At 37.4% G+C, this 25,411-nt stretch overlaps 1 long non-coding RNA gene and 1 pseudogene across 1 annotated transcript in view; one reads left to right on the top strand and one right to left on the bottom strand.

The window, feature by feature from the left end:
• LOC126954290 (uncharacterized) overlaps positions 1 to 13,512 on the top strand; it is a 60,669-nt gene extending 47,157 nt beyond the window's left edge. The window contains exons 2-3 of the long non-coding RNA XR_007725571.1: positions 4,465 to 4,510; positions 13,178 to 13,512. This is a non-coding gene — a long non-coding RNA (uncharacterized LOC126954290). The remainder of the gene's footprint in view (positions 1 to 4,464; positions 4,511 to 13,177) is intronic.
• A 5,961-nt stretch (positions 13,513 to 19,473) lies between these two features.
• LOC126954532 (vasculin-like) lies at positions 19,474 to 20,789 on the bottom strand (annotated as a pseudogene).
• Positions 20,790 to 25,411: the final 4,622 nt, after the last annotated feature.

Consider the following 25,411-nt stretch of genomic DNA (forward strand, 5'->3'; position numbering starts at 1 on the left):
GACTAGGTCTCACTATGAGGCCCAGCCTGGTCTTGAACTCCTAAGCTCAAGTGATCCTTCTGCCTCGGTCTCCCAAAGTGCTAAGATTACCAGCATGAATCACTGTGCCCAGCCTGCATCTTCTTGAAATAACATGTTTGGGTGTTTAAAAAATCCATTCTGACAATCTCTATCTTTTAATTGGGGTGTTTAGTCCAATGACAGCTAGTAGATTTACTGGCATGTTTACAATTAGGTCTAACATTTTACTATCTGTTTTCTGTTGTCCCCTCTGCTTCTTTGCTCCTATATTCCACCTTTCTTGCTTCCTTTTAGATTAATAATTTTTTAAAATATTTTTTTAAATATTTTAAAACTATATTTTAATTATTAGATTTTCAGGGTTTTTTTTGCATTAGTTTTAATGGTTGCTCATGGAATTACAATATACATTCTTCTCAGTCTACTTAGAGTTAATATTGTATGACTTCATGAAAAATGGAGAAACTTTGCGACTCTATAGGTCAATTTATTATAATTTTCATATGTATTACATATATTTATTCTATAAACTACACAAAAGAATATTATAGTTTTTGCTTTGAAACCATATGCATTTTAAAGAAATTAGGAGACAACAATATTCTTATATTGACCTAGATGTTTATAGATTCTCATGCTTTTCATTCCTTCTTGAAAATTTGGATTTTTATCTGGTATGATTTTTCTTCAGCCAAAAGAGCTTCTTTAACATTTGTTTCATTGCAGAGCTGCTGGTGATGAACGCTGCTAGTTTTATTTTTATCTGGACATGTCTTTATTTTAATTCTTAAAAAATAATTGAATCATTGTTCAAGTAATTGTTCAAATATACTGTTCTTTTCCTGGCTGTTTTCAAGATTTTCTCTTTACTTTTTGGTTCTGTGATTTAAATATGGTATGCCTAGATGTGGTTATCTTAAATTCACACTGCTTAGGGTGTTCCACGCTTCTTGAATCTGTAAATATGTCCTCCATAAAATTTGGGAGCTATTCATCCATTATGTCACCAAATTTTTTTTCTGTCTCACTTTCTGCTTCTAGGATCGATCATAATTTCCCATGTGTGAGATCTTTTGATATGTCCCTCACACTGTTTGAAAGTTCCCTGGGAAGTCTAGCTGGTTACCAACACCTTCAAATTAGAGCTTTTATCTAGAAACACCAGTTGAAATTAATAAATATTTCCCTTTTTGTTCTGGATATTAGAAAGTTGCAAAGACAATATTAAGGCTCAATCACAGAAAATATGTGAAACATATTTGACTCCTTTCCACACTTAAATTTTCAGTTTCCATTTTATTAACCCCATAATACTATTTTTGTTACTATTTTGTTACTTTACTGTTTTGTTACTATTTTGCAAGCCATCTTTGTTTTGGAAGAGCCATAGTATAAAAAGTATGTAACATACAGTAAATGCCTATGAAGAAAAAGAAAGCCTCCCCTCAAAAACCTACAGAAAATAATTCTGAATTGTCCAATGAATAAAAATCCATGAATGCTATAGTTCAGGTGTTTCTTCCCCTCCAGATCTCATGTTGAAATTTCATCCCCAATGTAGGAGATCAAATGAGAGGTGTTTGGGGCATGGGGGTGGATCCCTCATGAATATTAATACCCTCTCTAAGGGTAGGGGTGAGTGAGTTATCAGTCTATTAGCTCCTGCATGAACTGACTGTTAAAAAGAACTGGACACCTCCCCACTCTCTCTCTCGCTTCCTCTCTCGCCTTGGGATCTCTGTGCGTTGCCCGTCACCCTCTGCCATGAGTGGAAGGAGCCTGAAGCCCTCTCCAGAAGCAGATGCTTGTGCCATGCTTCTTGTTCTGCCTGCAGAACCATGAGCCAAATAAACCTCTTTTCTTTATAAATTACCCAGCTTCAGGTATTTCTTTAAAAAAAACACTAAACGAGCCGGGCGCGGTGGCTCACGCCTGTAATCCCAGCACTTTGGGAGGAGGCCGAGGCGGGCGGATCACAAGGTCAGGAGATCGAGACCACGGTGAAACCCCGTCTCTACTAAAAATACAAAAAATTAGCCGGGCGCGGTTGTGGGCGCCTGTAGTCCCAGCTACTCGGGAGGCTAAGGCAGGAGAATGGCGTGAACCCGGGAGGCGGAGCTTGCAGTGAGCCGAGATCGCGCCACTGCACTCCAGCCTGGGCGACAGAGCGAGACTCCGTCTCAAAAAAAAAAAAAAAAAAAAAAAAAAAAAAAAAAAAAAAAACACTAAACGAACTAAGACAGTGAGAATCTCACCGAAATTAAAATATAGTTAAATATTCATCCAAGGAGCATTACATGCATTAAAATATTACATTTACTATGTTAGATAAGAGATTAGCAAGCTGTAATCCTGGCCTTGAAAGAACTTAAAATTGAGAGAAACTTAAAATATACATATACAATAATTTTGTAATTAATTTATATAAACAACAAATTTGTTACATAAAGCATGGTGACCTTTGTTTTTAGAGATAGGAAGCAAAGCTCTGTGGAGTGCAAAGAAGAAATGATGAGGAACTGGCATTTGAGGTGGATCTGAAAGAGTGTGTAAGATTTGGACAGATGGAGAAGTCAACAAGTCACATGGTGACCTATATTATGAAGTTAGCAGAGTCTGAGGATTGGGAGCTGACCAAGAATGTGGCGTGGGTTGTTAAGTTAGCAGAGAATATGACTAAAATAGAGAAAGAAGAATTAAAGAGGTATGCTGCACTGAATACCAGGAACAACCTCACAGTAGATGGGTAGCAGAGAGCTTAACATCTTGGAATCTAAGCTAAGTTGAGGACCAAATGGCACCATCTCTTATGAATGTGTTGTTGTAGTGCGTATTGTTGTTGGTGGGGTGTGTGTGTGGACAGTTACAAGAAAGAAGACGAGACAAATGCTGTTGGTAATATACTTAGTACTCCAGCTGGTTTTTATTTGTCCCTAGTACCACATAACACTCCTCCAGTGCACCAAAGGGAACAGTCTCAGTAACTTCTGTTGGATAGTCAATTTTGGTTGCAGTGAAGGTGGAGAAAGAAAGGAAAGAAAGGAAAGAAAGGAAGGAAGGAAGGAAGGAAGGAAGGAAGGAAGGAAGGAAGGAAGGAAGGAAAGGAGAGAGAGAGAGAGGGAGGGAGGGAGGGAAAGAGGGAGAGAGAAAGAGAGAGAAAGACAGAAAGGAAAGAAAGAGAGAAAGAGAGAAAGAGAGAGAGAAAGAAAGAGAAAGAAAGAGAAAAAGAAAGAAAGAAAGAAAAGAAAGAGAGAAAGAAAGAAAGGAAAGAAAGAAAAAGACAAATAGGATGGGAGTAGATTGTTGTAGACTTCATTACCTTTTTAAAATATATTTTTAATTTATATAAAACATAACACGTGTATGGTTGATAATCAAAAAGTAGCTAAGGGCTTATGATGAAATGTTCTCAGTTATAACTTTCTTTTCTCTCTTTTTTTTTTTTGTTTTGTTTTAAAAACAGAGTTTCACTGTTGTTGCTCAGGCTGGAGTGCGATGGCACCATCTTGGCTCACTGCAACCTCTGCCTTCTGAGTTTAAGTGATTCTCCTGTCTCAGCCTCCGAAGTAGCTGGGATTACAGGCGCCTGCCACCATGCCCAGCTAATTTTTGTATTTTTAGTAGAGACAGGGTTTCACCATATTGGCCAGGCTGGTCTTGAACTCCTGACCTCAGGTGATCCGCCTGCCTCGGCCTCCCAAAGTGTTGGGATTACAGGTGTGAGCCACCATGCCTGGCCTATATCTTTTCAATTATCTACTTCCTCTATTGCAGAGATAGCTGTTTTTATTTCTTAATTTTATTTTTTGAGATTGCTGTTTTTAAACTGCTGCTTCTAGCAGTTTCAACCTACCACCATATACTATGTACACATTACTTAAACATGATCTATTGGTTTCTGCTATGATAGATAAAATTTAGCATACTTTTTCATAACTTACTAAATTTCCTTTCCCCATACCAATATTATAATTGTTATACTTCTATTCCTGTTAATAAATTTCAATAATTTTTAAAATTCTTGTTCTATGAACTATGTGCAATAAATCTTGAATCCTCACATTCTAATGTGACTTAACTTCACCTTGTCTTTCTCTCATTCACCAAAATTTGTACATTTTAACTTTCACTTGGAACTGTTAAGGTTGATAAGATATAAATTTTATTTGATAATCCTGATTATTTATTTCAGATTTTTGTCTAGTAATTGATTATGAATTTTGCAAGTCAGTAAATATGTACTGTGTATTTTGTTATTGCTGTGCAATTACTTTTGCTCTGGTTATCAGTATTGTATGATTATGCTGTCTTTTTAAGCATCTTTTAATTTTTTAATGAAGATTTTATTTATATTTCAAATTTATTGCACTGACTTTTTATTACATTCTGAAGTTCTTAGTAACTTCTGAAGAATAATATCACATCTTTAATCTTTTTTTTCAGTTAGCTTCTTCCTGGAATCCTGAATCTTCCTGCTACAGGATTTAGAGTGAGTTTATACCTATTATATTCCTTCAAATAATTTTAAAAGATCATGATAAAGAATGAAGATAAATACTTGTGGCTACTCTTCTATTTTGACCTTTGTATTTCCTTGACTGTTACTGGGGTAGGTGGATGCTTGCTAGAAGCTAAATCCAACCTAGCTTCTTTTTGGATATCTCAGGCTTCTCAAATTTTGTACTTATGAAACAGAGTTCATTTATCTACCCAGCTCCTAGCCCAGCCTTCACCTCTTTAAAACGCAAATGTTTTGGAAGAGACTGTATAGCCAAGACAATCCTAAGCAATAAGAACAAAGCTGGAGGCATCACGCTACCTGAATTCAAACTATATTACAAGGCAACAGTAACCAAAAAAACATGGTACTAGTACCAAAACAGATATATAGACCAAGGGAACAGAACAGAGGCCTCAGAAATAATACCACACATCTACAACAACCTGATCTTCGACAAACCTGACAAAAACAAGCAATGGGAAAGAATTCCCTATTTAATAAATGGTGCTGGGAAAAGTGCCTAGCCATATGCAGAGAATAAAAATTGGACCCCTTCCTTACACCTTATACAAAAACTAACTCAAGATGGATTAAAGACTTAAACGTAAAACTCAAAACCATAAAAACCCTAGAAAAAGCTTAGGCAATACCATTTAGGACATAGGCGTGGGGCAAAGACTTAATGACTAAAACACTAAAAGCAATTGCAACAAAAGCCAAAATTGACAAATGGGATCTAATTAAACTAAAGAGCTTCTGCATAGCAAAAGAAATCATCAGAGTAAACAGGCAACCTACAGAATGGGAGAAAATTTTTGCAAGCTACCCATCTGACAAAGGTCTAATATCTAGAATCTACAAGGAAATTAAACAAATTTACAAGAAAAAAACAAACAACCCGATCAAAAAGTGGGCAAAGGATATGAACAGACACTTCTCAAAAGAAGACATTTATGCAACCAACAAACATATGAAAAAAAAACTCATCATCACTGGTCATTAGAGGAATGCAAATCAAAACCACAATGAGATACCATGTCATTAGAATGGTGATTATTAAAAAGTCAGGAAACAACAGATGCTGGCAAGGCTGTGGAGGAATAGGAATGCTTTTACACCATTGATGGGAATGTAAATGAGTTCAACAATTATGGAAGACAGTGTGGCAATTCCTCAAGGATCTAGAACCAGAAATATCATTTGACCCAGTAATCCCATTACTGGGTTTATACCCAAAGGATTATAAATCATTCTACTATGAAGACACATGCACACATATATGTATTGCAGCACTATTTACAATAGCAAAGACTTGGAACCAACCCAAATGCCCATCAATGATAGACTGGATAAAGAAAATGTGGCACATATACACCTTGGAATACTATGTAGCCACAACAAAGAATGGGTTCATGTCCTTTGCAGAGACATGGATGAAGCTGGAAGCCATCATTCTCAGCAAACTAACACAGGAACAGAAAACCAAACACTGCATGTTCTCACTTATAAGTGGGAGCTGAACAATGAGAATACATGGACACAGGGAGGGGAACATCACACACCAGAGTGTCAGGTAGTGGGGAGCAAGGTGAGGGAGAACATTAGGACAAATACCTAATGCATGCAGGGCTTAAAACCTAGATGACAGCTGATAGATGCAGTAAACCACCATGGCACATGTATATCTATGTAATAAACCTGCATATTCTGCACATGTATCCCTGAAGTTAAAGTAAAATTTTAAAAATAAATAAATAAAATAAAATAGAAAAAGAGAAAATGCAAATGTTTCAGAATGGATTAAATTTCTCTCAATGTCAAGCGCTTTTTTAAAAAATTTTTTTTCTTTTTTTTTTTGAGACAGAGTCTCCCTCTGTCATCCAGGCTGGAGTGCAGGGGCTCCATCTCGGCTCACTACAACCTCTGCCTCCTGGGTTCAAGTGATTCTCCTGCCTCAGCCTCCTGAGTATCTGGGACTACAGGTGTGCACCATCACCCCTGGCTAATTTTTCTATTTTTTGTAGAGACGGGATTTCACCATGTTGCCCAGGCTAGTTTTAAATTCCTGGGCTCAAGCGATTTTCTTTGCCCTCCCAAGGTGCTGGGATCACAGGCATAAGCCATTGTACTTGCCTCCAAGTGCTTTCTTAAGACTTTTTCTCATTTTACTTTTATAAAGCCTTAGGTAAATCACATCAGTATCCTAGTTTCAGTTACCATCCATTTGCCAATAAGTCCTGAGTTTGTATCTCCAGCTAAGTTCTCTCTTTTGAGCTCGATACTTACCTACCAGAAGGATCCTTTCTCAGACTCAACAGCACCCTGACACCAGCATGCATAGCGCGCATCATTGTCTTTCCTCCCGATTCTGCTCCTCTTGTGGTCCTTGCCACATGGCTTGCTCAAGCCAAGGATCTGGGAGTCACTCTTGACTCCTCTCTTTTTCTCACTTTCTTCATCTCACCAATAGTGAATTGCTATCAAATCTATCCATAAAGCTTTCTCAATTTCATTCCATTTCCTAATCCCCACTGTCAGCACGTTAGCTGATGCTACCATCTGAATTATTTCAGCACCTTCCCAACTATTTTTTTTTTTTTTTTTTGAGACGGAGTCTCGTTCTGTCGCCCAGGCTGGAGTGCAGTGGCGCGATCTCTGCTCACTGCAAGCTCCGCCTCCCGGGTTCACGCCATTCTCCTGCCTCAGCCTCCTGAGTAGCTGGGACTGCAGGCACCTGCCACCACGCCCAACTAGTTTCTTTGACTCTCTTTACCTCTGCCATGGACACCTGTTTTTCTCCATTGCTCTGATCATCTTTTAGGAGATTTTCCTTTAGGAAAGGGGAAAAGAGCCATAGATGCTCTTGATATGTACTTTCACATAATCCCAAGCTTTTCCTATTCATAACAGTATCTTATTTTGTTGAATAATGTTTTTCTGCATCCTGTTCTATAAACAAAATAAAGTTGTCTATCTTACCCAGTGTTGTATTTCTGGTGCCTAGCACAATGTCTGAAGCATAGCAGAGGCTTAATACATGTTTTTGAGTGTTGAACAATTGAATGAATCTCGTGCTTAGTATTTCTTTAGAAGCTCTTTTCCCACTTTGATCTCTCCAGCATATAAATATCAAATCAATTTAATCACATCCCAAGAGGCAGCTTTTGACTATACATGTCTCATTTGGTTATTAAAACATCCATTTTCCTCAATTTCACTTTTTAATGGAATTTTATCTTTCATTACTTACAAAACATTTTGTACTCTCATTTTTCTGCTTCCTACTTAGCAGGTCTATGAATGTGTACCATTTGCTATTTTCCAGGGCCTCTGGTTTCTCAGTACTCTTTTATAGTAATTAAGCTATGTTTTTTAATTCATGGAGACAAGTGTTCAATTAGAAGTATAATAAAAGATTTTATCTGCTAAGGCAAACGTAATTGAATAGAGACAAAAATATTGTAAATATACCTGACAATTCAGGATATACATTAGTGAGCCTCTTAACCCTTGAATAAGTATCCTAATCAAGCATATCCTAAATACTTACCATTTAAATTCAAAAACAGGAACTGCCTTGGCCATGAATACCTTGAATCACAAATATGTGATGTCATAGTGACCAAGTCATTTAATGACTCTTTACATAGTGATAAAAGATTCAATTTTTTAGTGATAAAACATTCAATTTTTGAAGAGTTCATTTGAGCAAGCAGTAGTTAGTGAATTAGATAGTGCCAGACCACCAGTGGTTTGGGGCTCCAGTGAAGGAGTGTGGAGAGAAGACTTTTATAAGGTGAATGTAGAAGCAAGGCAAAGAATATATTTGATTAAAGTGGAGCAGTTGCCTCAAAATCCCTAGTTAGAGGTTTGTTGGCAGTTTCTAATTGGTAAAACTTAAATTTCATTTTCCTAGGACTGTTCATGCTGAATTGGGTTTTGGCTTGCTCAGTGGCCTAGTTTGCTTAGTAGTAAGGATGGAAGCACAAAGAATACAAGAGAATATATGTGATAAAGAGGTAAAGAAGATGACGGTTGATGGAATTTCTACAAAATAAGCCTTGTTTTTATTCCAAAGTAAGAGGCAAAGGTCTTTGGTTAGATCTAGGGGTTGAAGAAAATGTCAGACAGGGTCTGTTATCTTTAGTATTTAGCATTGTACTTGGCTATTATGAATTAAACTGTCCCTTTCACCTCAAATTCATTTGCTGAAGTCCTAACCCCCAGTACCTCACCATGTTGCCCAGAATGTGACTATATTTGAAAATAGGTCATTGCAGATGTAATTAGTTAAGATGAGGTCACACTGGAATAGGGTGGGTTCTTAAACCAATATGTCTAGTGTAGTTATAAAAAAGGGAAGTTTGGACACAGACATACAAAAAAGAAAGACGGTATGAAGAAACATAGAAAATGATCAAGCCAAGGAGACAGACCTGGAATAAATCCTTTCTTCATAGCCTTTGGAAGGACTCAGGCTTACTAGCACACTGATCTTGGATTTTTAGCCTTCAGAACTGTGAGACAATAAATATCTGTTGTCTAAGCCTCTTAGGTCTAGGCAGTCCTAGGTATACTGGCCATGGTAGTAGGAAGTCAATACTTGGTGAATTAATAAATGGATAAATGAGTACATAAATGCATGACTAACCTGGGTGGGAGCTAGGGGAAGACTCTCAGGGTTGAGGAGAACAAGAAAAATTTTGGTTAGTTTTTAAGTTATCCCAAAACTTTGAAATAGTTCTTGGAGTTCAGTGGTGCTTTGGAGAGAACAGTAAATTTGAAATTCAAATGAAGATATGTGGAAGGAAGGTGATAAATTAGTGGTTTAGAAGTGATGAGATGGAGCAAAGCAAGAATAAACTTCTTTTCCTACCCCACTGAATTAAAGGGGAATTAGAAAAGGTGAACCTTTAATAATGTAAGCAATTGAGGATATGGTTCAAAAAATTCTCATTATCTGCTGTTCTAGATCTCATGTACATCGACAGTCTTTGAAGTGCTCAGCAAGATCTCTTTTAAGCTACCAGCATCCATAAAACAGTTGATGTCATGTCAGGAGCTCAAGGATGTGTGTGCATGCTAATGTTTTCCACTTTGATAATTGTGGCATTTTTTGGAATAGGTTCTTCGGATATTTTCCTATTGTCTACCTTGATAAAATGAATGTTTTCAGATGTCCTTCCTCACCTCTCCTTAGGTGCTTTGAACATGCAGTGATATGCTATAGAAGCCAAGAAGAAAATGCAAATGCCTTCTAGGTAATGAATATCAGAATTTAGTCATTATGTTTGAAACATGTGTTTTATAGGCAATATCTATACACATGAACAACAGGTGAAAATGAGGGCTCTGTCTTGCTCTTAAAAATAACACAATATTAAAAATAAGACACTTGGCTAGACATTTATTTGTTATATACACATATTGATTCCCATAGGAAGTATTTATAAAATGATGTTGCCTCTTGGAAAAGCAGACACCTGGTGATCACACTGCAGAAAGGATCCTTTGTGCATCATGATAGTCTCAGGGAGGTCAGTGAGCCCTGAAGCACGGTGCTCCTTGAGCTTTGAAGAGTCCCCAGGCTAGATTCCCAAACACCTGGAGCCGTGACTCTTTACTGGGTTTGGATTCTTATTTTTGGAAAAAGCTTCCATTTCTTCCACTTGCAGTTCTTCCACTACAATTGTTATGCTTCTAGTGCTTTAGAGCTAACTTAAAAATTATCTATTAAAGTCACACAATTGACTCCTATCCAGGGGGATCATACAGAGTACATGTGTTAGTGGGTTACTTTTATGGTGAGCTCATTTGACTGGGTGGTAGGTAATCTATGAGATGATTATAGAGTTGCTATCCCACTGCTTATGTGGGTGCAAGTAATTAACATGGTTTTCCTGCTCTAGGAAGTTGTAGGGGAGCAAAATATGCCACTCCAAAATGTGTTACCTTGGCATAAAGATTATTTTGAGTTGGAGACAAATAAGAAACAACAGATGAAGAAAGAAACCTTTCCAGAGCTTCTCTTATTTAACTAAAAGCAGAAATTTCTGAGAAATGAGAACCACCATAAATCATCTCTCTTGGGGAAGTTTTATGACCACAAAAAAGATGGAAAGTCAGTCCTGAGATGGACCTGAATAAACAAATCTTACTCTGTTTCCCTCACATAGTTACCTTCCCACAGTTTGCCACCTTTGGAAGCCTAAAACCCTTTTCCTTTGTTTTGTCCCTTCTCTATAAATTCTTGTTCTTTGCTAAGAGGCTATATAAGCTGAAGTTCTAACCACAACTTTGAGTTACTCATCAATGAGGTTTCTTCCATGTGATGTGCACTACACACATTCATAAACTGTTTATTTTTTTCTTGTGAATGTGTCTTTTGTCAGTCTAATACTCAGGGATCCAGTCAATGTACCTTAGATGGGAAGAAGAAAAAGAAAATTTTTCCTCCCATCCAAAATCATCTAAACCTATTTCTTCTGCTGCAGAACTTGTTGAGCTACTAAAACACATCTTTAGCAAGTGGGATAAGGAGAAATATGACATGCCACCCAAGGCAGGAAACTGCCTCCTCTCTAAGACTTTCTCTCAGTTCCATGTTGCTATTCAACCTCGCACTAAGTCATGCTCCATGGTTAACCTCTTTTTTAAGCTCTCCTAACTGTGAGCTTCTGATTTGTAGCCTCTTGTCCTGGAGTAGGCTTGTGTCTATTTCCCACCTGTATTTATCTTTTTAATCAGGATAATGCTGTTTGCATTAGCCAGTTCCATGAGCTCAACCTACAATCTCTTAGGGAAGGTGTTATTATAAATTCCAAAGGACCTACCAAATGGCTAGACATACATGAAACACTGAAGAAATACTAAATGGTGCACACATTAGTTGATGGGGACTGTCTTACCATTACACACTGCCTGAACTCCAATTACATTAAAATAGTTAAGAGTTTGGCAACCAGGTGGGGCAATCAGGCCACTTGAGAACCAAAGTAAATCTGGCAAGAAACAAATGGATTATTTCTAAATATCAGTTTATTAATGTTATTAATGTTTATCATTTTAGGTAACATTTGTTGAGTACTTGTTCTGTGCCAAACGCCAGAGCTAAATGCTTTACATTTAACAGTAATTATGGGGATGATATTATTATCTCTTTCTTGGATGAGGAAATTAAAGCTTGGAGAAATTAAGCAAGATGCTCCAAGTCACAGAATTTAAATGGCACATAAGTGATTGGGATTTGAACCTGGATCTGTTTAAACTTACAGTATGTGGTCTTGACAAGGGAGATGCCCTTTGTTGTTATGTTTGGGAAGTGGTGGACCCAACTGCTCTCAGAGAGCAAACATTGTCAGAGAGCAGTGTTGCTCAGAGGATTCTGCCAGGAACTGTCTTTAAAAACAGTCTCTTTATACCCAGTAATGGGATTGCTGGGTCAAATGGTATTTCTGGTTCTAGATCCTTGAGAAATCACCACACTGTCTTCCACAATGGTTGAACTAATTTACACTCCCACCAACAGTGTAAAAACATTCCTATTTCTCCACATCCTTGTCAGCATCTCTTGTTTCCAGATTTTTTAATGATCGCCATTCTAACTGGCATGAGATGGTATCTCATTATGGTTTTGATTTGCATTTTTCTAATGACCAGTGATGATGAACTTTTATTGATAAGTTTGTTGGCCACATAAATGTCTTCTTTCGAGAAGTGTCTGTTCATATCCATCGCCCACTTTTTGATGGTTTTTTTTCTTGTACATTTGTTTAAGTTCCTGGATATTAGGCCTTTGTCAGATAGATAGACTGCAAAATTTTTCTCCTATTCTGTAGGTTACCTATTTACGCTGATGATAGTTTATTTTGCTGAGCAGAAACTCTTTAGTTTAATTAGATCCCACTTGTCAATTTTGACTTCTGTTGCAATTGCTTTTAGTGTTTTAGTCATGAAGTCTTTGCCCATGCCTATAAATCATTCTACTATAAAGACACACGCACACGTAAGTTTATTGCAGCACTATTTACAATAGCAAAGACTTGGAACCAACCCAAATGCCCATCAATGATAGACTGGATAAAGAAAATGTGGCACATATACACCATGGAATACTATGTGGCCATAAAAAAGAATGGGTTCATGTCCTTTGCAGGGACGTGGATTAAGCTAGAAACTATCATTCTCAGCAAACTAACACAGGAACAGAAAAGCAAACACTGCATGTTCTCACGCATAAGTGGGAGTTGAACAATGAGAACACTTGGACACTGGGAGGGGAACATCACACACTGGAGTCTGTCGAGGGGTGAGGGGCAAGGGCAGGGAGAGCATTAGGACAAATACATAATGCGTGCGGAGATTAAAACCTAGATGATGGGTTGATGGGTGCAGCAAAACACAATGGCACATGCATACCTATGTAACAAACCGGCACGTTCAGCACATGTATCCCAGAACTTAAAAATAAAAAAATAAAAAGAAATAAAAAGAAAAAAGAAAATGGGCACAAAGAAACTGGAAGATAATGGGAAAAAAATCTCTTTCTTCAGCTTGCTCTTCAGCCTTCACTTAACACTGCACTATTCTTAGAAATTTTTATTAAGTTGTTTCTAGTTTTAGGTTGATTTTCCTTGTTTCATGTTCTTTTCACAGGTTATGATACCAGTTTGACCTGAGGAAGTGATCTTTGCCTTACCACTCCCACTCCATAAGAATAAAGGGACATCAGAAGTTTCCTTCTGCAATGACTGCATAACCTACCCCGTCCCCATAAAGGGTATAAACTCATACGACCTTAGTTATTATTCCCACGGTGATTTTAGAAAGAGTTTATGTATGCATATGCAAGTGTGCATACACACTGGAACAGCAAACATAAAACATGATACATTGTTGTTAACCTTCAAGTCTCTTTATATTCTTTAGTAATTGCACAAGAGGGCAAGAGTCACATGTGAAACTAATTACAGAAGATCATATTGAGTAGTGTACCCGTTAAAATGCTGTTGTGAGTTTACATTATTCATTAAAAGATTGAATATGAGAAAAAATTCTGATTTTTATAGGTTATTTCCAAAAGGAGTCGACTCCATTTTTAAAATGCTACTGTTTGGGAGGGTCTCCCTATTTCAATGAAATGACTATCTGAAAAGTACACATATTGTTTTGTTTATAAAAAATCTCTGGTGTGTTTTGTTTGGCCTTTTCTAACCACGTCACTTAGCAAATTGGTTTTTGCCCAAATGTTTTCTACATGCTGTATTATTTGACCATCTGTTGTCTTTGACACATTTTCTGAGTTTTATTTATTTTTAAAAAGTTGTTTCTCAGTGAGTTGCTCATTTTACTACTTATACAGATACTCATGTTGTATGTGAAATAAAGACCATTTGTTGTCTTTTAAAAGATCAGTGTATTTCTGAGAAACATTCCCAGCTTCTACATGTGTTTTCATGTACAGCTGCCAGTCTTGGTTGATGGACTGCAATGAAAACTGGTCAGTACAAAATGGCACAAGTGACCAGAGAGCTTGGTGGATGCGGCACAGAGAGGAGAGCGTAAGGTCATAAGTTGGAGAAAGCCAAGTGAGTTAACACTGCAAGATGAGAAAAGCAAGTACTGTAAATTCAGAGGATGAAGCTGACATCAGAGTCAAGAGCTAGCGACATCAGGGGCATAGGCGCATGGAAAGACTACTGAAGAGTTGTAGCAGAAGTTTGGAGGGGCTGGTACAATTCAGACAGAAAGATCAAGGAACAGAATCAAACAGAGCAAAAATATGGAAACCTGAGAGTTTGAGAGTCTAATAACAGGGGATGGGTCCGTAACTGTGTCTTAGAAGAATATAATTCCTCATCTCTGGAAAAAGAAAGGATGATGTCTGAGAGTTGGGTAGTACTTCCTAGACTAGAGAAAGGCATACCACTGAGGTGTTTTGGGTAAATCGTCTCAATAAGGGGAAGGTTAAACTCTCTTGGAATATTGACTTTTTGACTGGCATATTCTGAGTAATAATGATATAATACTTGTGGTTGGTAAGGCTTACTTGGGAATTATGACATAAAGTAAGTACTAAATGACAGTCTTGTTTGGGTATCAGATACCAGCTAAATTGGTCATGGTCAGGAGTCTCAGCTATTAATATTTGCCCATCTTCTAAATAGCATTATTGCGTTTTGCTTTTCAATAATCTTAAAATGCATCTCTGCTGTAAATAAAGAGGAAATTATGAAATGATTTTAGACATTCAAGTTTGAGGCTAGTATTCTTATGAAAATAAGCAATCCATTTTTCCAATACAACCCATTCCTGCTCAGCAGTCACAGCCCTTGCTGTGACAGAAAACTCCAATATCTATGGCAAGATCAGAGTTGCCAAGCACTTGCCAAGGTCAGTAATATGATTCATGGAAGCAAAACTGGAAATTCTTGGAAAGGCCAGCTGCTGGTTTAGGCAGCTGGTCTGATGACAGACACAGCAGAGAGCTCAGAAAGGCAGACTTTGGAACACTACATGTGGATCTTTCCACAAACATGAATCTTTCTTGGAAAGTGTATTCAGTTTATTAGACATGGTAGTCTTCTTCCCTATCAGGGATAAATGCTTCCATTGACCGATGTCAAAAGACTAAATCCCACCATTAGTTTCAGAAATCTCAAAGAACAGAGCTTTAAAAGAGGTACAAGTGTTTTCTTCTTTTAAGAGATATTTGAAACTCTGGCAAGGGTCTTGAACTATAATTTGTATAAATTGGGATGCATTCATGGAAAAAGAGGCTATTGTGCAAACTACTGGGATGCAGGGATACTCACATAAAAATGAGTAAATTTAGGCTTTACTTCTCTTTCTCCTTGCTGATTGAATTTACTTGATGACCTTAGATGAGTCATGTAATGTCTTTGTATCTCAACTTTTTCCTTTGAAAATGTAAATAAGGTTGACATACAGTACAAGTAAGAGTTTGTTTCTAGTCTATGGCTCTTTGGATATTTTGTATATACTTGTAACATTGCCTGTATTCCAAATAAATTCCTCAATAAATCAGATTTTGGAAAAATCTGACATGAAGATGGCAAACTCTATCTATTTTTTGTTTGAAGTCGATTCATGACAGAAAAATGAGGTTTGATATTCATTGCCTTTTCTTCTCCCTAAAATACCAATTTTTTGGAACAAAATAGAATTGCTGCTTCTTTCAAGTTATTTTTTCAAGAAGAATTTGAACTTGCTCATTGCATTTTATTCTAAAGAAAATTGTGCTTTTAAAAGCCCTCTCCCCCTATATTTTACAAGCAAATTCTGTTTTGAGATTAAATTTGTTATCTTTTTAAATTTTAAAGTAATTGACTCGGAGACCCCTCTCTCAATTTAAACTAAGAATATAAAATTTCTCAAAAATCATCCTGAATAAAATTGATAATAAAGGGTTTTATACAACTTGCCTCAGTTTACCATTAAAACACTAATTCAGATTCTGTTGTTAATTTCAGAATGAGGAGATAGTAGAAAACAAGGCGACACTTACTGTCCAGAGAGATCTTTGATTTACATCATTCATTGATGGGATTATTTTACTTATGTAATGAAATTCCTGATTCTAATTACACATACCTTAAAATTATTTAATTACATGTGAAGTTGGATTTCAAACTTGTTTGCTTAATGGAATCACTGGGGGAACTTACAATTGCTGCATATACAGGTCTTTCCTCCAGATATCCTGATTCAATCGATCTGGGTTTGGCTTTGGAATCAGGAGTTTCAAGAGCTCATCGTGTGATCTTAATAGTGCAGCTACTGGTCTAGAGATGGGACATGATTGGGAATCAAAAGACATTGGCTTCAATAATAATCTTCATTAAGTAGAAGGTACCCAAGGATAAGGCAGGAGGCAGAAGGCAAACACTGCATCTACCAAACTACCTCTAGCTAAGATGAAGCTTCAAGATGATAGATTAGGTTTTTTTATTCTTCTCATCTAGAAGATCTGACCTGGCAAAATATTGCTTTGGATTCGCAGTGATGAAATTGTCATAGCTTCTGGAGGGGTTATCTGACGAATTCCCGAATGTGTACATTTTCTGTGTTATAGTAATAATGGATAGAAATAAATCATTGGCCTTTTAAAATCAGGTTTTTTTTTGGCAACAGCAGCACAATGTAATAAAAAATAAAACATCTTCTAAGACTGCAGTGTAATTTCTCTTTAAAAGGCTTTGAGACCAATTTTTCTTATAAGTATAATGAAAAACTTTGCTCTGTCATGAGTATTGAATACTTAAAAGGGTCTGAACAGAATTTGAAAAACTTCTAGAGAAAGCTGAATTGACTTTTATATAAGCATACTCACTCAGAAAATATACTAGCCAATGACATGTCTAAACATTTCATTTTCTAATAAAAATATGAACTGCTACCCTAGGAAATGAAATAGGAAAGACAGCATAAATCATTGTTTCAATGATTACAAATGTCATCTAGGTGCTGTGTCCTGTGTGTATCTTGGTGATTGACTGTCATCTCAGTCTTCCTGCATGTAACCAAGTAAGATGATCACTACTAGTTCCCAGGTTGGAGAAATTTGAGGTTTAGAGTGAACTGTGATGAAGGTTAGCTCTGGAGGTGATGCTGACACCTTCTAATACAGAATTTATCTCTAAGTTGCTTTAGAGGCTCAGAACCTCATCAGGATAACTTTTCAATTTTTCTTTGGCTGATAATTAAAAGAAAACATTTTTCTAATTATGTAATTCACAAATGATTCCAATATCATCAAACACTTTCCATATTGAACGGACTTGATAAAAGATTACATTAATTCATGTAATAAAATAGAAAAACTATAATTGAAATCTGAATGAGGGAAGACATACAATAATGCAAGATGGGGAAAAAAGAGTTTAAAATATGCAGGTCATGGTGTTCTACATAGTTACTAAAGTTGAGCAACAGATTTGCTTCTAGGTTTCCTGGTTTTCAAAGAAAAAAGGGCACAAGAAAAAGATTACATATTTTTATGTCATCTCTGAAAAGAAAACACACTAGTTCTCAGGGAAAAATTCACATTGTTCTCAGAAAGACAGACAAGAATAAACTCTTTAAAAATCATTATCGGAGAGAGGAGGGCTGAACTGTTCTATGCCCTCCTCAGTCAGTAAATTCCTTAAATATTTAGAGTCTGCTACTTCTGTCAACAACTTTGAGAAAGCTGAATATCAAATTATGCTGGCTCAGTGGATCCAAAGTGTGCTATCAAGTCTTTTCATAGAGACTTCATCATTAACCAAGTCTGAAGAGATGTGTGAAGGCTGTGTTTATGCAAACCCACCAGTTCTCAAATAGTGTCACTACTATTGTTATATAATATTGTTATATCTCTCATTTGGATTCATTCCTGAAACCAACGTGATATCCACATTAACCAATTGGATCCATGGATCCACGTGGCTTTTAATTTATACAGAAGTTATAGACTGGGTGAAATTAAGACAGGGGTTCTTTTCCCTGCCAGTGTCTCAGAATCTCCTATGGAAAATGTATAAACATCTTAGGGCTCTATGAGAGTTTCACAAAGTCAGAATATCTGAGAGGTGAATATTTTTAAAAAGTTTTGCAGGTAGGGATTTTGATGCAATGTCAGAATTGAAAATAACTGCAGAAGCAACTGCTACTGTCTGCCAAAGAAAAAGATTATGCAGTGCATTCGAAGGAGGAGAAGGAAGAAGAGAAATTGTTAACAACCACCTTAGAGAGTTGATTGGTACCAACTTCCGTATTTTATAGCTGCCTTAGAACATAGCCAATTCTTTATAAAAATTTCCTCATGTGTTGCTTATAAATACCACGACATTTAAAAACCATAACAGCATAGTTTCTTGTATTCCTGTAGCACATTTTATTAAAAATGACTTCATAATACATTAAAACTTCTGTAACAACTTGATCCAAAATAGAGGTAACCTTTGCCATCTCTGTTTTCTGCACTATTCTCATATATCTTCACTTCCTTCCACTTCCATTAAGATAGCCTGTGTAAGAGGCCCTGGATGGGGTGGAATGGAGGTTACACAGAGCCTAGTAAAGTTAAAATGACTTCCAGAAGTTTCCTTGTCATTATGTCTCATTTCTGTAGTTACTATGACCAAAAAGAGACGGTCTGTGAAACCCAATGGCTGTATACAATGTTACCTCAAACAAGTACTTCTGATGGTTCAGGGATGGGTAACTGATACTGAAATACCATTTCCAGAGCTGGATGTCTAGCTTATCTCTGAAGTCAGATCTTAGTTTTTTCTCTTTATGAACTTTATTAGTGCATCTTTTATACCCATGTCTCACATGATATGTCAGTGTGAATATTTCCAATGTATTTTAAATAAGAAAGATTGATGTGTAGTTTAAATTAGAAGGATAGAGCTTATTCTTGTTTGGTTCATGAATTTGACACTCTATCATTGAATTGGATTGGCTTTGAGTCTTGTGGTTTGTGGTTAGAGTCCCCCTCAAAATCCCCAATTTTAAGGGCCTAAAATCCATCTTTTTTATCCTCTCTATCTCTTTGCTTAGAGACCACACGCATAATAAGCAGGTACCAGAGATGCTTTCCACTTTTTTTTTTCCCCTCAGTGTACTAATCTGTTCCTCTCTCTTCTTCCCCCCCAAAAAATCCAGTTATTTTTTGTGTTATGAACAGATCTAGCCAGTGTAATCAGATTTTTCTGCATGTGTAATTATTTTATCAAAATAAAATTTCCCACAAGACTCTTCTCCATCAACTCTGAAATTCTGGGTCTGACAACATACCCAAAGAAGGCTCTTGAAAATCACCTCTTAAAATTTGGAAGAAAATATGACCAAATCTTTCCTATAACATTTATTGTACTACAAATGAATAAAGAACAATTTATGTTTTAAAAGGTGACCAATACAACAGTTGAGATCAGGAAATTAATGTTTTAGTGCCTTTTGCTCAGTTTTAGCCAGCATGCTACAGTCCACTTTTTGTTTACTTTGGGGGTTGGGGGAGGGCTCAAAGTGGGGCATTGTCATCCTTCTGTGGAATTTTATTTTCCTCAAAGTTTTGGTTCATGTCAGTGAGTACTATTGCTGTTATGTAAATTAAATGAGACATCATCTGTCTGTGCGCCAGCAATGCCTTTCATCTTTATGTTCTTTTCTACTCTGTCTCTTTTCAGTGATTTCAAAAATGCACTCTTTTTACCATTGTGCATTTGTGTCAGTTTGGTTAGACAAGGCTGCTGATTAAGTTTGTCAACAGGCAAAGAGGAGTTTGAGTGATGAGCCTTTTTCACTGAATTTATTGATGGACTAAAATTCTTGGCAGTTTATTTAAAAGCATTAAAGTTGCCAATACCATATGTAGACTCACAGGGAAAAGAAGTTCCAACTTTATTTTCTTCAGTTGGGCTTTTCCATTGTGTAGGTTTTGTAGGTAGAGCAGCAGATTTAGAGACTAAATCTTTGTAAACACTTGAATGAGTTCCATTCTTACCTGGCTGTTACTAAAGATTTCCTACTACTGGCTGTGAGTCTATTATTTTGTATTACCTAGCTTAATGACCAGAGCTCAATACGTTAGCCCTCAATACCTTGATTAATACCTTGGAGCTCTAGATTTAGGATTCAGAGGTATTCCCACACACCAGGAGCTAAAGATCTCTTCTGATTTGGTTCTCCCTCATGTTCAGGATTTAAAAATAGAAAATCCTCAGCTTCAAATGGTTTACAATTACTCTTGTTTTCTTTCCTTCTCGTTTCATTATCAGGGATGTTGTTTTCATGTAGACCTTGTCTTTTTCCAGAATGGAAAATACTGCTATAAGAACAGGAACTTCTACCATGGTATCCCCCTCAAAGATTTATGTGTCCAGTACCATTTCTTCCATGTATGTCATCCATTTTATTCTTTCCATATAAAGTTACCTCCATTAAGACATCCAACACCAGAATCAAAGTCATCTAAAGAGTTGTGTTGTTGATAACTTACATCATAACAATTTTATGTCCATGAAAAGTTTTCAGAATGCTTCTCAAAATTCAATAACAATTTTGTTGATGATGGTGGAGTAGGAAAACGAAGGCAGGCTGGAGCAAAGTCACACTGTGCCATTTACATCCAGTCTCTCCAATTCAGTGAAACAAGGCTTCAACACCTCATGGTAAGTCCAAATTCCAACGGGACTGCACAGGAAGGTGATGGTTTTTTCTCTGTAATATTTATGTGTCCCAGTTAAATTTATTTTCTTCTGAAATAATATCCACATGTTCAAAGATACTTAACCTATGGCTATTTGACATAAAGTCACTTTAAATCACCTACCCATACTTCTGTTTTAAAGTTTTATTAAATATAATTTTATATGTAATGTATATATAATTTTTTTAAAAAGAAAGAAAATCAATAATCTTGTATTGGGCTGTACTGAACATTATTTCTTTGTAAATGAATGTTGTAGAAAGAGGACTTTGGTTGATCCCACATTTACTTTCTTTCTTTTGTCATATTTATAAAACACATGTGTGTGTGTGTGTGTGTGTGTGTGTGTGTGTGTGTGTGTGTTTGTGTTTTCTTTAGAGATAGATTCTTGCTAGTTGCCCAGGCTGGTCTCAAACCCCTGGCTTCAAGTGATGCTCCTGCCTCGGCCTCTCAAAATGCTGAAATTATAGGCATGTGCCACCATACCTGTACCGGTTTTAAAGTTTTTATATGGCTATCTCCAGAATTAGCCAAGTTTCTTAGATTTAAGATCAAAGTCTTCTTTATTATTCCATGCACTTATCACTATTGTCCTTATCTACTCCACATGAAATATCTAATTTATGAGCCAAATAGCAAAAACAAAAAGAAAATTTTACATCTGAAGAGCATTCTTAAACATCAGCATAAACACAGACACACATAGCTATCTCAATACTACCATGCTGCTGAGAAGCTGCAACATCTTAAACCTCCACATATATAAAATGGAAAAATCTTTGTATTCTTTCAATGTCTTCATTTAGAAAAGCTGTCCCATTGTGACATGAAAAGGACTGAGGTCAACCTCCTAGAACTTTTAATAAAAGTAAAAATAAACTGCCATGAAACTTTAGCAATATCTAAACTGCTGCAACTACTCATTACACAAATCAAACATATCTTACAGTTTTGGCTGAAGAATACCAACAACAAGAGAGGGGTTGGAGTAGGTAAGAAAATACCATCAGCTGAAATACTTTAACCAGTTATGTAATTTGTTTGAACCAAAATACTGAAGAAATGCCTGTGTCTCTTTTTAAGTACCTTGCTGAATTGTTCACTACTATCAATTCACTTCAGAGACAATTCTTGCCAATTTTAATACTTTTCAGGCAAAGTTATAAAAAATCACAATTCAAAAATGGACACTTGAAATATCTAGGACCTTTTACATAAAACCTAGAAGATGATCTTCATATCTGAAGGGGCAGCAGGAGAGACTTCTAGCCTAAGAAATTGCTCATGCCCTAGGGGGAAAATAAAAGAGCTCTGCTTCTCTTCTGAATTTGTTTTGTTCAACCTCAGGGTCTCTCTGTTCATCTCTTATTTTGGGGCTATAGGAACGAGTATCCCTGCTCTACCTATTAAACATTTTGACTGGCGTATTTACCAGGGCATTGGGTAATTGCTATTATATACTTGGGACGGAGATCAGAGAGCAGTTTTTGACCCCTTCTATGCCTGTGCTTTTTATGGCATATAAAATTTATTCTGTTTGGAGTTGAAAATTTTGACTACAATGTATGCAAATAAATTAGGAAAGATATTTCAATTCATATGATAGGCATGAACAAATGAACTTCCTCTGACACTAGACATTTTCAACACTATTACAGTCTGCATTTAAAGAAGTACAAATAACAGTATCATATCCATTAGTATTTACATATTAGGCACTCATTTGTACATGACACTGAGCTAGGAGCTGTGAAGCATTAGAAATTGTGTATCTCAAGGTCCTCACTGTCAAGGAATTGACAGTTTGATTGATTAGAGAAGACTTAAAAATTTCACAAACATTGGAGAATTCACTATATTTTAACTTGGAGCTTACTCTCCCACTTTCATCCTTGGTATGTCTGATCTGCAGAATGCTAATACAGAATGTTGCAAAACCATATGAGTGCCTGTGTTACACATCTATAAATGCCTTCTTCATCTGGCATTTCAGAGGTACTCTTACTTATTCTAACCAATTTCTTTTCCCAGTTCTTATCACAACTATTTCACATCTTTATCACTTTTCTTGGGTCCTCTTGTTTGCCTTAATTCTTTGTGATTTTATTGCCATTTATTTCCTGACTTATGTTTATCAACGCATCATCTTATTCTGTATTAAAGGAAGACATACTTTTTCTGAACTCTAGTAGCTGATAGTCTCATCATTTACTCATCATTTCATCATTTACTCAGACAATCAGGCAAGTAATCTTGTTACCATCTTTGACCCTCCACTTTTCCTCTTCTCCATGTCTGATTGGTATAAGCGATGCTGTCCATTTAGGATCTGAGAGTAAAAAAAATTAACATGGGACCAGACAAAAAAGAAGTATTAGAATAATACTTGGCTGTGTTGACAAAATTTGTTCTGGAAACCAATGTTTGAATATTCTTGCTTTTGTTTCTTTTTTTCAGTGTTTTTAGCTGTGAATAATTGTTACATGCATGTTCTTTGCTTACAGTCATCTCCTGAGGTGGGAGTTGTTTATTTCTATCCCAATGACCTGAGGTTCCCTCCATGTCTGGACTTGGTTATAATTAACTTGATTCATATGAGTCATATCAGTTTTTTAAATTGGCCTCTATGCCTCTGTTTCTTTATTCTGACTTAAGTCACCTACGTTGCCTTATTCCAGCCTCTATATTCCCCTTGTAGTTTGGTTTTTGTTCCTCCGATGTTGGCTTTGATATGATTTTTGTTTTTGCTCTTGGATATGCTTCCTTTAAATGTCTTATTCTCCCCCACTGTTGTAATAACTGCCCACTAACTTGTCTTCTTGCCTCCAGTCTTGCCCATCCCTTCAGCTTTCACATTAGTACTCTCCACCTGCAATTTCTTGTTCATGCAATATAAGATCTTTCACACATCAGTTTCTACTCGCATCTATGTCTGCTCTCCAAATGCACAATTTTCCTGCTGTATTGTACTATTCACTGTGGCCCAGCAAGTTTGGATTTGGCACCATTTGAGAGAGTCCAGGAGTGGTCTATTCTTTCTTGTCTGAAGAAAAACAAATAACAATACAAAGGCACACTATAATGATGAGCAAAGAACATTGAAATAATTTTGTAATAAAGAAATGTAGGGCGGAGCAAGATGGCCGAATAGGAACAGCTCCAGTCTCCAACTCCCAGCGCGAGCGACACAGAAGACCGGTGATTTCTGCATTTTCAACTGAGGTACTGGGTTCATCTCACTGGGGAGTGCCGGACGATCGGTGCTGGTCAGCTGCTGCAGCCCGACCAGCGAGAGCTGAAGCAGGGCGAGGCATTGCCTCACCTGGGAAGCGCAAGGGGGAAGGGAATCCCTTTTCCTAGCCAGGGGAACTGAGACACACAACACCTGGAAAATCGGGTAACTCCCACCCCAATACTGCGCTTTAAGCAAACAGGCACACCAGGAGATCATATCCCACACCTGGCCGGGAGTGTCCCACACCCACGGAGCCTCCCTCATTGCTAGCACAGCAGTCTGTGATCTACCGGCAAGGCAGCAGCGAGGCTGGGGGAGGGGCGCCCGCCATTCCTGAGGCTTAAGTAGGTAAACAAAGCTGCTGGGAAGCTCCAACTGGGTGGAGCTCACAGCAGCTCAAGGAAACCTGCCTGTCTCTGTAGACTCCACCTCTGGGGACAGGGCAATAACAAACACAGCCGAAACCTCTGCAGACGCAAACGACTCTGTCTGACAGCTTTGAAGAGAGCAGTGGATCTCCCAACACGGAGGTTGAGATCTGAGAAGGGACAGACTCCCTGCTCAAGTGGGTCCCTGACCCCTGAGTAGCCTAACTGGGAGACATCCCCCACTAGGGGCAGTCTGACACCCCACACCTCACAGGGTGGAGTACACCCCTGAGAGGAAGCTTCCAAAGCAAGAATCAGACAGGTACACTCGCTGTTCAGAAATATTCTATCTTCTGCAGCCTCTGCTGCTGATACCCAGGCAAACAGGGTCTGGAGTGGACCTCAAGCAATCTCCAACAGACCTACAGCTGAGGGTCCTGACTGTTAGAAGGAAAACTATCAAACAGGAAGGACACCTACACCAAAACCCCATCAGAACATCACCATCATCAAAGACCAGAGGCAGATAAAACCACAAAGATGGGGAAAAAGCAGGGCAGAAAAGCTGGAAATTCAAAAAATAAGAGCGCATCTCCCCCGGCAAAGGAGCGCAGCTCATCGCCAGCAACGGATCAAAGCTGGACGGAGAATGACTTTGACGAGATGAGAGAAGAAGGCTTCAGTCCATCAAATTTCTCAGAGCTAAAGGAGGAATTACGTACCCAGCGCAAAGAAACTAAAAATCTTGAAAAAAAAGTGGAAGAATTGATGGCTAGAGTAATTAATGCAGAGAAGGTCATAAACGAAATGAAAGAGATGAAAACCATGACACGAGAAATACGTGACAAATGCACAAGCTTCAGTAACCGACTCGATCAACTGGAAGAAAGAGTATCTGCGATTGAGGATCAAATGAATGAAATGAAGCGAGAAGAGAAACCAAAAGAAAAAAGAAGAAAAAGAAATGAACAAAGCCTGCAAGAAGTATGGGATTATGTAAAAAGACCAAATCTACGTCTGATTGGGGTGCCTGAAAGTGAGGGGGAAAATGGAACCAAGTTGGAAAA

The sequence above is a fragment of the Macaca thibetana genome, chromosome 5 (genome assembly GCF_024542745.1).
Source record: "Macaca thibetana thibetana isolate TM-01 chromosome 5, ASM2454274v1, whole genome shotgun sequence".
NCBI classification, from domain to species: Eukaryota; Metazoa; Chordata; class Mammalia; order Primates; family Cercopithecidae; genus Macaca; species Macaca thibetana.